We start from the raw sequence: 11679 nt of genomic DNA on the forward strand, positions 1-11679 counted from the left end.
TGTCCTGTTTTCCCTTCTCTTCCCTCCCCTCCTGCCCTTTTCTAAAGTCTTTCCCAGTCATTCCCATGTCAATAGTTGGAAACCCTACTCTTCCTGTTTCTGAGATCAAACACCCCTCACATCATCTTTGCTTTCTCTTTTGTCCTACTCTTTACAAATCTCCATCAGCAAATCGTATGGAATTGACCAGTGGCCTGCATCACCAATGCTACCTTTGGATTCTAGGCACAAAACTCTTTTGCCTACATTATTGTAATAGCTTCCTGTGATGATGGTTTGGTTGCTAAGTCCTGTCTGACTCTTGTGACCCCATGGACTGTAGCCCGCCAGGCTCCTCTGTCCATGGGATTTCCCAGGCAAGAATACTGGAGTGGGTTGCTATGTCCTTCTCCAGGGGATCTTCCCGACCCAGGGACTGAACTCATGTCTTCTGAATCAGAGACAGTCTCCTTCACTGCAGGTGGATTCTTTACCACTGAGCCAGGAGAGGAGTATAATAGCTTCCTAACTGGCCCTTTTGTTCTCTTGGACTATTTTGGACTATTTGTGCTCAACATAGCAGCTGAAGTGATTCTTTCTATATATACCTGTGTCACTTCTTTGCTCAAAACCTTCTAAAGCTCCGCACTGACTGTAACTACAAGAGCTTTACTGATCAGGTCCCCTGTCTCTCTCACCCCTGCTTCCTTGCTCTTTCTGTTTCCACCACCATGGTTCCTTATTATTCTACAACTACGCTGAATAAGGTTTTACCTAGAACTTTTGTACTTGTTCTTTTTCTGCTGGAATGGATTCTCTCATATATATATATATATATATATATGAGATACATATATATATATCTGCGAATCTCTCATAGATATGTGCATATTATGTCATAAATGTCTCATATCTTTATTAGAGAGACCTTCCTTAACTTCCCTATATGAAATAACAAACTGTTTCTTCCCTCTCCTAAACCTCCATACTCTTTTTTTTTCCCAAAGCAATTATCACCCTCTAAACCTTTATTTAGGGATTCTCTGGTAGCTCAGATGGTAAAGTGTCTGCCTGCAGCGCAGAAGACCCAGGTTTGATTCCTGGGTCGGGAACATCCCCTGGAGAAGGGAAATGGCAACCCATTCCAGTACTCTTGCCTGGAAAATTCTATGGACAGAGGAGCCTGGTAGGCTACTGTCCATGGGGTCACAAAGAGTCGGACACGACTGAGTGACTTCACTTCACTTCAAGCCTTTATTTATTTATTTATTTTCCCTCCTTCTTACAGGAGTATAAACTCCATGAAGGCAGGGACTTAATCTGGTCACTCCTATATTGCCTGGGGGTAGCCCGGCACTACACCTGTCCCATAAAGTATTTGTACTTACAAATACTTGTTGAATGAATGAATGTGAGTTAACAAGTTCAGAGATATTCCAAGATGGAATGGGCTGCCTAAGTAGCCAGGAGATCCCATCCTTGAAGAAATTTCCCATATTGGCAGTTTGATATAAATGGACTGAAAGGTCACAGGAGTTTGACCAGATTTGATGTCCTTCAAGGAAAACAACATAGTATACAGTAGAGAGCGTGTGTCAGAGAGAACTGGGTGGAGTCTTTTCCCTGATACTTACTGGTTCTGTGACTTTGGATAATTTATTTAACTTTCCTAACAGCAATCCCTTAGGATTAGGAGGGATTCATGTATTGCATGAACCCCTGGCATTTATCACATCCCTCTCCATCCTTCTGCACACAACTCCTCATGTTTATGGCCACTATAACCCTTTCATTCCAGTTGATTCAATAGTCTCAAAATCATAACACATTTTATACATGGTGTATAACCATGTATACATTATAATGTTATACATTATAACCATACATGGTGGTTATGACTAATATAATCTATGTAAAGCAGTTGCCCTGGTTCCTGATACTTAATAAATTCATAACAAACATGATATATGATACTAATGCCCCTTCCAGCCTTGAGATACTGAGAAGCTGTTGGGGACCTGCCCGAGGCCATCCGAGTGATGAACATACCTATTGACTTTAGTTAGGTCATGCTTTTCTCACCAGATTATTTGGACAAAAAGTTAGGGATTTCCATAATGTCTTATGAATGAACTTTTTGGCCAACCCTATATATTGTCAGTTTCTTCCCTTCAGGATTTCTTCTTTAGTTCTAGGAAGATTCTTGCCTCTCCTGATTTCTCCCTTGGTCTCTCGGATTGCTTTCTATTTTGAATTTTTTTTCTCGAGCCCATCTCGCCTACATTGTGATCTTTGCCGCTGATAGTTATTTTGCCTAATGTCAATTTTTAAACCAAAAACAATGTTGCCTCAGATTGCTCACAGTGACTCATCGTTACGTGGGATGAATAGAATATCAACTCATTCACTCCTAGAGCTGAGATATCTTCTGCATAAACTGGATGCTCAGTAAACATCTGTTGATAAGCATTGGTTGCCCAGGTTTCAAGAAAGGGTCGAGGATAACAATAGTTGTCATAATAAAGATTGTTATTGTCAACCGAACATGTTTATTTTCATAACTTGAATATTTGTGGGCTTTTGTGTCATGATTTTGAGACTATTGAATCAACTGGAATGAAAGGGTTACAGTGGCCATAAACACAGGGAGTTGTGTGCAGGAGGATGGAGGGGGATGTGATAAATGCCAGGGGTTCATGCAATACCTTGTCATGATGATGAATTTGAAATAAAATGTGAGAACATTATGGCATATTGTTACTGAAGTAGTGGGTTGCTGAATGATATTTTCAGAATGATCACAGCCTTATCAAATTTGTGCATAAAAGAAAGGTAGAGATACACTGAAATAAACAGTTATCTAAGATGGCCAACATGTGGGTGAGTATTCTACAAGGAATATTTGTTGTATTTTGAATTTGAAAATGTAAATAGCTTTTCATTAAAAAAAAAAAAGAGTCCTGCAGGCTTTCCTTTCATGGAGATAAATCACTTCTCTGAGCTTCTGTTTTGTGCAAATTGAAAAGAGAAATCAGAACATCTGTTCTACACATGTGAAGTTTAAGCAGGATGATGTATCTGCAATTGCTTTCTAAACTGTAGAGAAATGTATGGTTTCAGATGATTTAATTATTGGCTTTGCTGTTGAGACTCAGGTGAACAGCTATCTTTGATGTGGCTCTTGCCAAGAATATCTTCTGACTGTCTGTCTTTTATGGGGTAGAAATACTCAAGTCTCATTTCCCTCTCGAGTGACCACACTGCATGTGCTCACGTGAAAAAGGAAGATCTGGAATGAGAAAGCACTACTGTTTTTGGTGCAGTGGTAAAGAATCCACCTGCCAATGTAGGAGACGCAAGAGATGTGGGTTTGGTCCCTGGTTGGGAAGATCCCCTGCAGGAGGGCATGGCAACACATTCCAGTATTCTTGCCTGGAGAATCCCATGGAGAGAGGAGGCTGACAGGCTACAGTCCATGGGGTCGCAAAGCACTGGACTTGACTTAGTGACTGAGCACACGTGATCACTATTGGTTTCAGCAAGATTTTCATTTTCCTGGCATATTAGTCCTTGAATGATTCCTGCTTGAGCATTATTTCAAGTAGGTAAAACTGTGAATTTTGCATCTGTTATCTCTGGCCCTCCTCTCCTTGACAACGCTGCTGTGTCCTGATTACTTACTGTTGTTTGGTCACTGAGTCCGACTCTTTGTGACCCCATGGACTGTAGCCTGCCAGGCTCCTCTGTCCATGGGATCCTTCAGGCAAGAATTCTGGAGTGGGTTGCCATTTCCTTCTCCAGGGGATTTTCCTGATTCAACGTTTGAACCTGTATCTCCTGCATTGGCAGGAGCATTCTTTACCACCGAGCAACCAAGGAAGCCTGGTTACTTCCTATACTTTCATCCAGTTCTTACCATTCTTCTGGTTCCAAAGCTGAACAGGTGCCCTCACCTTGATTCATGTGGGGAATAGCTGGAACCTTCTTTGGGGGCCTCTGCTTGACTGGTGGCATTCTGCCTTGGGCCTCTTTTGGTCTGAGATGTGCTGTTGTTCCAGAGAGAGACACACAGAGTAGGTGAGATCCATTCCATTTGCCATCTTTGCTGCATTGCTCCTCCTGGTAGGGAGAGATATCACCTTAGCAGAATGATACAACTTTCCCCTTGACAAGCAGTGTGTGATGGTGGGGCATATGCTGAGTGGCTCTATTGCCCATTATTCATCCTTTATCACCAAAGGACATCTGCTAAGACCCACATTCCTGAATATTTTGAACCATTTCATAAAGAAGAGTATTTACATTGCAGGCCTAAGCATTCCCTTTGTCTAAGATGGGAAGTGGGGGAAAATCTGAATAGATGAATGATCGATTGATCCAATAATGAATGACCTTGATGGTCACACACAGGCATACATGTTCACAATTGTGGAGCCTTTGGCTAAGAGGGGAAGAAGAAGGCAGGGACCTCCAATGGATGTGTATAAGAAGGAGAAAAGAAGTAGAAAAGCAGGAGGGAACCTGGGAAGGACACTGCAGGTGGTCTCACCTTTTTAGAAGTTCCACTTTACAAATCCAACTTTGGGATCTTCCTGGTTTATTGATCCTCTTCTATTGACCATAGTTTCCTGATTAGGCAGAGTCATTTTTTCTATATTTTATGTTTTATTTATTTTTTTTACAAAAATTTTAGCCCAGAAAAATGTAAACATATATAAAAGTCTGTTATGACTCCACTTCAACAATGATCAGCTTATTAGTCAAATGTCTTTTAGCTATACAACATTCCTACTCTCCATGCCTAGTAGATAATAGTTAGCAAATCCCCGAATATCATATCATTTATCTGTATTTCAGTATGTAACTCTAAAATTCAGAAGACTCTTCTAAAAAGATAACCATACTATGATCATTTTAAAGAACTTTAACAATGCTTCCAGAATAGCATCAACTAATTAATCAATATCGAAATATCTGTTTCATATTTTTTTACATTAAAGTCACTGTTAACACAAGAGTTAAACATGCCCTGACTACCAATAAGCAGCATTTTTTGAGCTCTTATCATAGAAAATTTATACTGTCCTAAATGCTTCACAGGCTTCCCTGTTGGCTCAGACAGTAAAGAATCTGCCTGCAGTGCAGGAGACCTGGGTTCAATCCCTGGGATGGGAAGATTCCCTGGACAAGGGACATGGCTACCCACTCCAGTATTCTTACCTGGAGTACTTCATGGACAGAGGAGCCTGGTGAGCTACAGTCCATGGGGTTGCAAAGAGTCAGACACGACTGAGCGACAACCATCACCATAACAACAGATGCGTTACAAAATTCTTAAAATAGCTCTTTTATTGGTCCCATTTTACAGATGCAAAAACTGCTGTTCAGAAAAGTGAATTGCCCAAGGTCACACAGTGAGGGTACTGTTCCTCTGTCAGTGTGTTCTCAGCTCCGTGTCTCACCTGTGCCACTCTGCTCTGCAAGGCAGGAAACTACATGTCCCAGGCTCCCCTGATGAGGATTCCTAGTAACACTGGCCAGTTGGAGGTGCTAGAGGTACTAGTGAAAGAGTGGAAAGGGTGGAGGGGGTACCCCCAGGGGAGAACCAGAGAATGTCTTCCTGCCATCATGACCCTGCTTCAGGCAGCTGCATCTCCTTCTGGATTCTGTCTTCTGGACTGTTCCTCCCTCCAGGGTCTCAGTTCTCACTAGGCTGCCTCTGCTGCTGTGGTTCTATCTCCAGCTTTTGGCCTTGGCTTCTGGGCTCTGGTAATAACATTTACTTCTGAGTGTCACTGCAATTTCAGAGGTGATTACTGGGGTTTCTTTCCATTGCTTTGTACCTCCTGCTGTAGACTGAACTGTGTCCCTTCCAGATTCACATGTTGAAGCCTTAACCCCTTGTATTCAGTGATAGGGTCTTTAGGGAAGTAATTAAGGTTAAATGAGCCATAAATGAGTGTGTGCTCAGTTGCTAGCTCAGTGTGTGCTCAGTTGCTCAGCGCTCAGGACTCTTTGAGACCTCACCGACTGTAGCCTGCAAGGCTCTTCCATCCATGGGATTTCCCAGGCAAGAGTACTGGAGTGGGTTGCCATTTCCCCCTCGAGACATTAAGGGTGGGACCCTGATCTGATTGAATTAGAGTCCTTAAAGAAGACACACAGACGTGGAGAACGGGTATTTAGACACTGGGCGGAAAGGGGAGGGTGGGATGAATTGGGAGAGTAGAATTGACGTATATACACTACCATGTATAAAATAGATAGCTCATGGGAAGGTGCTGTATAGCACAGGGAGCTCAGTTCAGTGCTCTGTGGGGACCTAGATGGGTGAGATGGAGGGTGGAAGGGAATCCAAGAGGGAGAGGATATATGTATACATATAGCTGATTCACTTCATTTACAGCAGAGGCTAACATAATTGTAAAGAATTATATTCCAATCAAAAAAGAAGAGACAGGAAAAAGCTGTCTCTCCCCTGCCTGTAAGGGAGAAAGTGACTATCTGTAAGGTAACCAGGAAGGGAGATCTCATCAGAACACGACGATGTTGGCATCCTGATCTTGGATTTCTAGCCTCTAGAACTGTGAGAAAATAAGTTTCTGTTTTTCAAGCCACCCAGCCTATGCTATGTTGTTGTATCTAATAAACAAACTGACAAATATATCACATTTTGCTTCTTTTCTTTACTTCTGGGATGCCATTTTCCTGCATTCAATTCCTGCTTCCTGTTTGAAACCCCTATGATGTTTTTGTGCTTTTGTTTCCCTCTTCTGGCCCCTGACTCACTCAGAAGTTCAGAACTGAGATTCCAGCCAAGGTCTGAAAAGACACCAAAATCTGTGCTCTTAATAGCTGTTGCGCTTCCTAGATTGTTTTGGTTGTCTATAGAAATTGGGTGGGAAGGGCAAGTAAATAATATGAAGCCAAGGCTCTGTGTGGGCTTCCCTCGTGACTCAGAGGTAAAGAATCTGCCTGCAATGCAGGAGACACAGATTTGATGCTAAGGGTTGAGAAGATCCACTGGAGAAGGAAATGGCAATCCATTCCAGTATTCTTGCCTAGGAAATCCCACCAACAGATGAGCCTGGTCAGCTACAGTTCTTGGGGGTCACAAAAGAGTCGGACATGAGTTAGCTCAACTAACAATAACAAAGGCTTTGTGTGGCCAGTGTCACCAAAACAGATGGAAATGGGAAAAAAGTTTCAAGTTTTCAGAGGCTTTCATATGACCTTTCAGATACCACTTTTATAGTTACAAGTGGAGATTTGAGGTGGGGGATGTTTGGAGAGGGAATACATCAGTTCGTGGTCTTGCTCTATCTGAAAGTGATGGCAGGGACTTCTCTGGTGGTCCAGTGGCTAAGACTCAGCGCTCTCAATGCAGGGGGCTGGGGTTCGATCCCTGATCAGGGAACTAGATTTGGTGCAGCCAATTGACAAAATAAATATTTTTAAAAAATAAAGTGGCAGCAAAAGGGGCAGGGGGTATTGTATACACACTACCTCTGGGATGTATTCCTTTCCACTTTATGAAATCTATCCCTCAATGACATGTTAAGTCTGGAACTGCATGGCTTGTTAGCTTGGTGGTGAATTATGTATTTTTCCTTTTCTGAGAGCCCATAGTATTTTGAATGTTAATGTGGGCAAGGGATACACTGTTAATGTTATTTACTTTTCTCATTCTTTGTCAAGTCTTTCTCCTTTTTCCTAGGGCTTCCCTGATGGCTCAGAGGTTAAAGTGTCTGCCTGCAATGCAGGAGACCTGGGTTTGATCCCTGGGTCTGATCCCTGGGTCGGGAAGATCCCCTGGAGAAGGAAATGGCAACCCACTCCAGTATTCTTGCCTGGAGAATCCCATGGACGGAGGAGCCTGGTGGGCTACAGTCCACGGGGTTGCAAAGGGTCAGACACTACTGAGCGACTTCTTTCTTTTCTCCTTTTTCCATCAAGAGTTTACTTCTTTCTACCAAATTGGTGGAGAAGGTGGATACTTTGGGAGCTTTCACTTTTCCTCCCTGGATCTTATATGTTGCATCTCTTAATGAGGATGTTGAGATCCATGTGTCTTCCTGAGAACTGTAAGCAAATTTCTCATCAAGAATATAAGCCAAAGCAACTTGCTAATTGCTAATGAGAAAGTGATCACTTTAGAAACACTGGTGGCTATTCCATGGGTGGCTGATGAATAAAAAATGGGCATCAGCTCTCCAAATGTCATGGACACATAATTTGCTTCTAGTTATAATGGCCAAGGGAATGAGCTCAGTGGGTGGACATGGTTAACTGCTTTCACAGCAACATGGTGATTATCAGGCTGGGCAATAATGCCCAGCAAAGGAAATTCCGTCTCAAGCTAGGATAGTAACAGATTATAGCGGGTGGGATGTGGAAGTGACATGTCCAAATTTGTCCAAATTTCTAACAAGTTATATTCAAGGTACACTTTACTAGAACAATACAAAACTAACTAGATGTATGGAAATAATTTTATTTGGTACTTACTCATCTCCCTACAACACCTGCCCCCCAAAACAAAGCTATAGGCCTAAGGGCCTGTGTCAGTGGTCTAAATTCCAATGGTCTTTAGAATGATCACCTTCCCCTTAAGTATTATTTTTAAAAAGGGTTTTTGACCAAGTCGCCTGTTAATTTTTAAAACTATGCTCCCTCCTAAGAATGTTAACTTGACTTACAGAAATGACTTAAGGAGTATTACCTAAAACTAGTAATTTATTTAAAATATGATGTGATGGTTTTCAAGTGATCTCAAATAAGAAATTGAGGAGAACTCTGAGAACCTTGCAGTATGCTGCTGAGCACAACCAACATGGATATGGGGATTTAAAGTTGCCTTTATAGGCCTAGTGCAAAACTGTTTCTCCTACTCTCAATATTGTTTTAAATAATTTGCATCAAGAAAAATTTAAGCCCCATGACTATGTAGGTGGATTATTGGTTGTCTAAGTAATTTCTATAGTTTATTTCAGCACAAAATGCAATTATTTTCTACCCCAGTTCTCTATATGAACAGTAAATATATTATACAATGTACTATCAGAATACACCAAAGAAGGAATATATGTGCATATGAATACATATCCATATTGTGTGCTTATTTTTGTTAACTCATTGCAATGCAGTCTGCATTGAAATAATATGTAAGGAAACTGATGTTCTATTTGATATCTTCAAATCAAGTAAATTCTATACCTATAGCTTTGATTCAATTTTGAATTCAGTTCATTCAACACACGATTTTGACAAGCTACTATGTACTTATTACAATGCTAGGCACTTTCTACAGATATTATCTCATTTAATGACCTGAGGAGCCATTTATAAAAAAAATATTTTATTTATTTATCTGGCTGTGTCAAATCTTAGTTGTGGTAGGCCAGATCTTCATTTGTGACATGCAAACTCTTAGTTGCTCTATGTAGGATCTAGTTCCCCAACAAGAGATGGAACCTGGGCCCCCCGCATTGGGAGTATGGAGTCTTAGCCACCTGACCACCAGGGAAGTCCCTCAGCAACCCTTTGAAGAGTATGTTAGTGCCCGTATATTACAGATAGGAAAGTGGAAGCTGTCTTAGTTTGATCTGCTTTAACAAAATTTCAAGGACTGAGTGGCTTACAAACAACAGAAATTTATTTCTCACAGCTCTGGAGGCTGGAAAGTCCAAGGCTCCTGATTCTGTGCCTGGTGAAAGCCCATATCCTGGTTCATAGATGACTGTCTTTTCAATGCTCTCATGTGGTGGAAGGAGCAAGGGAACTCCCTGGGGTCTCTAACAAGGACACTAATCCCGTTCATGAGGGCCACACTCTCATGATCTCATCATCTCATACTGGCCCCACATCCAAAGGAACACAAACTTCACAAACATATTATCTATCTATCTATCTATATATTATATATATATACACATATTATATATCTATATACTATATATCTATACTATATCTTATATATAATATCTTATATATATATAATATATATAATATCTTATATAATGTCTATACTATATATTAATAAAGTAGTATATATTATACATTAATAATATAGTGGACCCACAACACACAATTTTACTGTCTATTGACTCAGTGTCTTTTCAAAAGTTCTACACTTCTAAGGGCACAGGAGCCCTGGAAGTAGATGAGTTTTGTGTTGATTGGATAAAATAATTCACTTAAAAATAGCTCCTCTTTTCTTTTGGGCCAATTACATAAACCACTAAGAAAAAATAACTTGCTCCAAACTGGAACGACCAACCTATTTGTTGTGGAAATGAATATCCTAGTGTTTTAATACTGTCTCTGCACTGACTGGCAATAGAAGGCGGTGCTAGAAATAACACATTCCTTTTCCATTGACTATTAAAGTTACCAGGAGAAAGTGGCTGCCACATTTTTGTACACTGCAAGCTGTTGTGGTAGAAAGAATCACCACTTATGTTGTATCTGGATGTTTTACTCTTCTCATGATGCAAAGAGTGCTGTTGCATCATTTTTATTTAATGTGAAGAGATTTGTAAGCATATTAAATGAAAGATGCATGGCATAGATCTATTTTCTTTCTTTCAAGCTGGAAAGAAAGAGAATGCAGTAAATCCTCCTTATAAATTGAGATGGCCATGATGGATGGGTTTGAGGGGCAATGTAATAGTACAGGGGGTTAAGAATATGTGCTCTGGACATAGAGAATGGGATTGTGGACACAGTGGGGGAAGGATAGGGTAGAAATTAAGAAAATAGCACTGATGTATATATACTACCATGTGTAAAACAGATGGCTATTTAGAAGCTGCTGTATAGCACATAGAGCTCAGCTCAGTGCCCTGTGATGTCCTAGAGGCATGGGATGAGGGTAGGTGGGAGGAGGCTCAAGAAGGAGGATATGTGAACTTCCCTGGTGATCCTGTGATTAAGACTCTGTGCTTCCACTGCAAGAGGCACGGATTGGATCCCTAGTCAGGAAACTAAGATCCCATATGCTACACAGTGTGGTCAAAAAAATTTTTTTTAAAGAGGGAGGCTATATATACACACACACTTACAGCTGATTCACTGTTGTGCTATGGCAGAAACTGACACAATGTTGTAAGGCAATTATCCACCAAAAATAAAGAAAAAATATATGCTCTGGAGCTGGACGATGTGGGTTTTCTCTTTTAGCTGTGTAACCTAAAGAAAGCTTAAAAAGAAAATCTGTGCTTCAGTTTCCTTATGCTTGAAGATTGAGAGCTAATCAGCTTTAGGACTTCTTACAAGCCTTAAAACAAAACAGTATCTCTAAGGTAATTTACTGGAAAAGTAGAAATCCTATTATCAGTGGCTTGATGTCTCTGCAGCCAGGGACTGACTATAGGCAGAGAAAAGACATCCTAATTTCCTAATAAATTGGAAGTTTGTGCTTAGTTTTGAATAGAGCCTCTCCCTGTCACTGAACATAATTGGAAACATGAATTTCAAATTGCTTTCTCTTTAAATAGCAGTGCAATAATTGACATTGACAACAGAATTAGTGAATTCTTCAAGGTAAGATCATTGTATACCCAAGTCATGGGTGTGTGTGCTCAGTCATGTCCGACTCTTTGCGACTCCGTGGACTGTAGCCCACCAGGCTCCTCTGTCCATGGAATTTTCCAGGCAAGAACACTGGAGTAGGTTGCCATTTCCTACTTCAGGGGATCT

Source organism: Bison bison, unplaced genomic scaffold, assembly GCF_000754665.1.
Source record: "Bison bison bison isolate TAMUID 2011002044 unplaced genomic scaffold, Bison_UMD1.0 scf7180017864141, whole genome shotgun sequence".
In the NCBI taxonomy this organism is placed as follows: domain Eukaryota; kingdom Metazoa; phylum Chordata; class Mammalia; order Artiodactyla; family Bovidae; genus Bison; species Bison bison.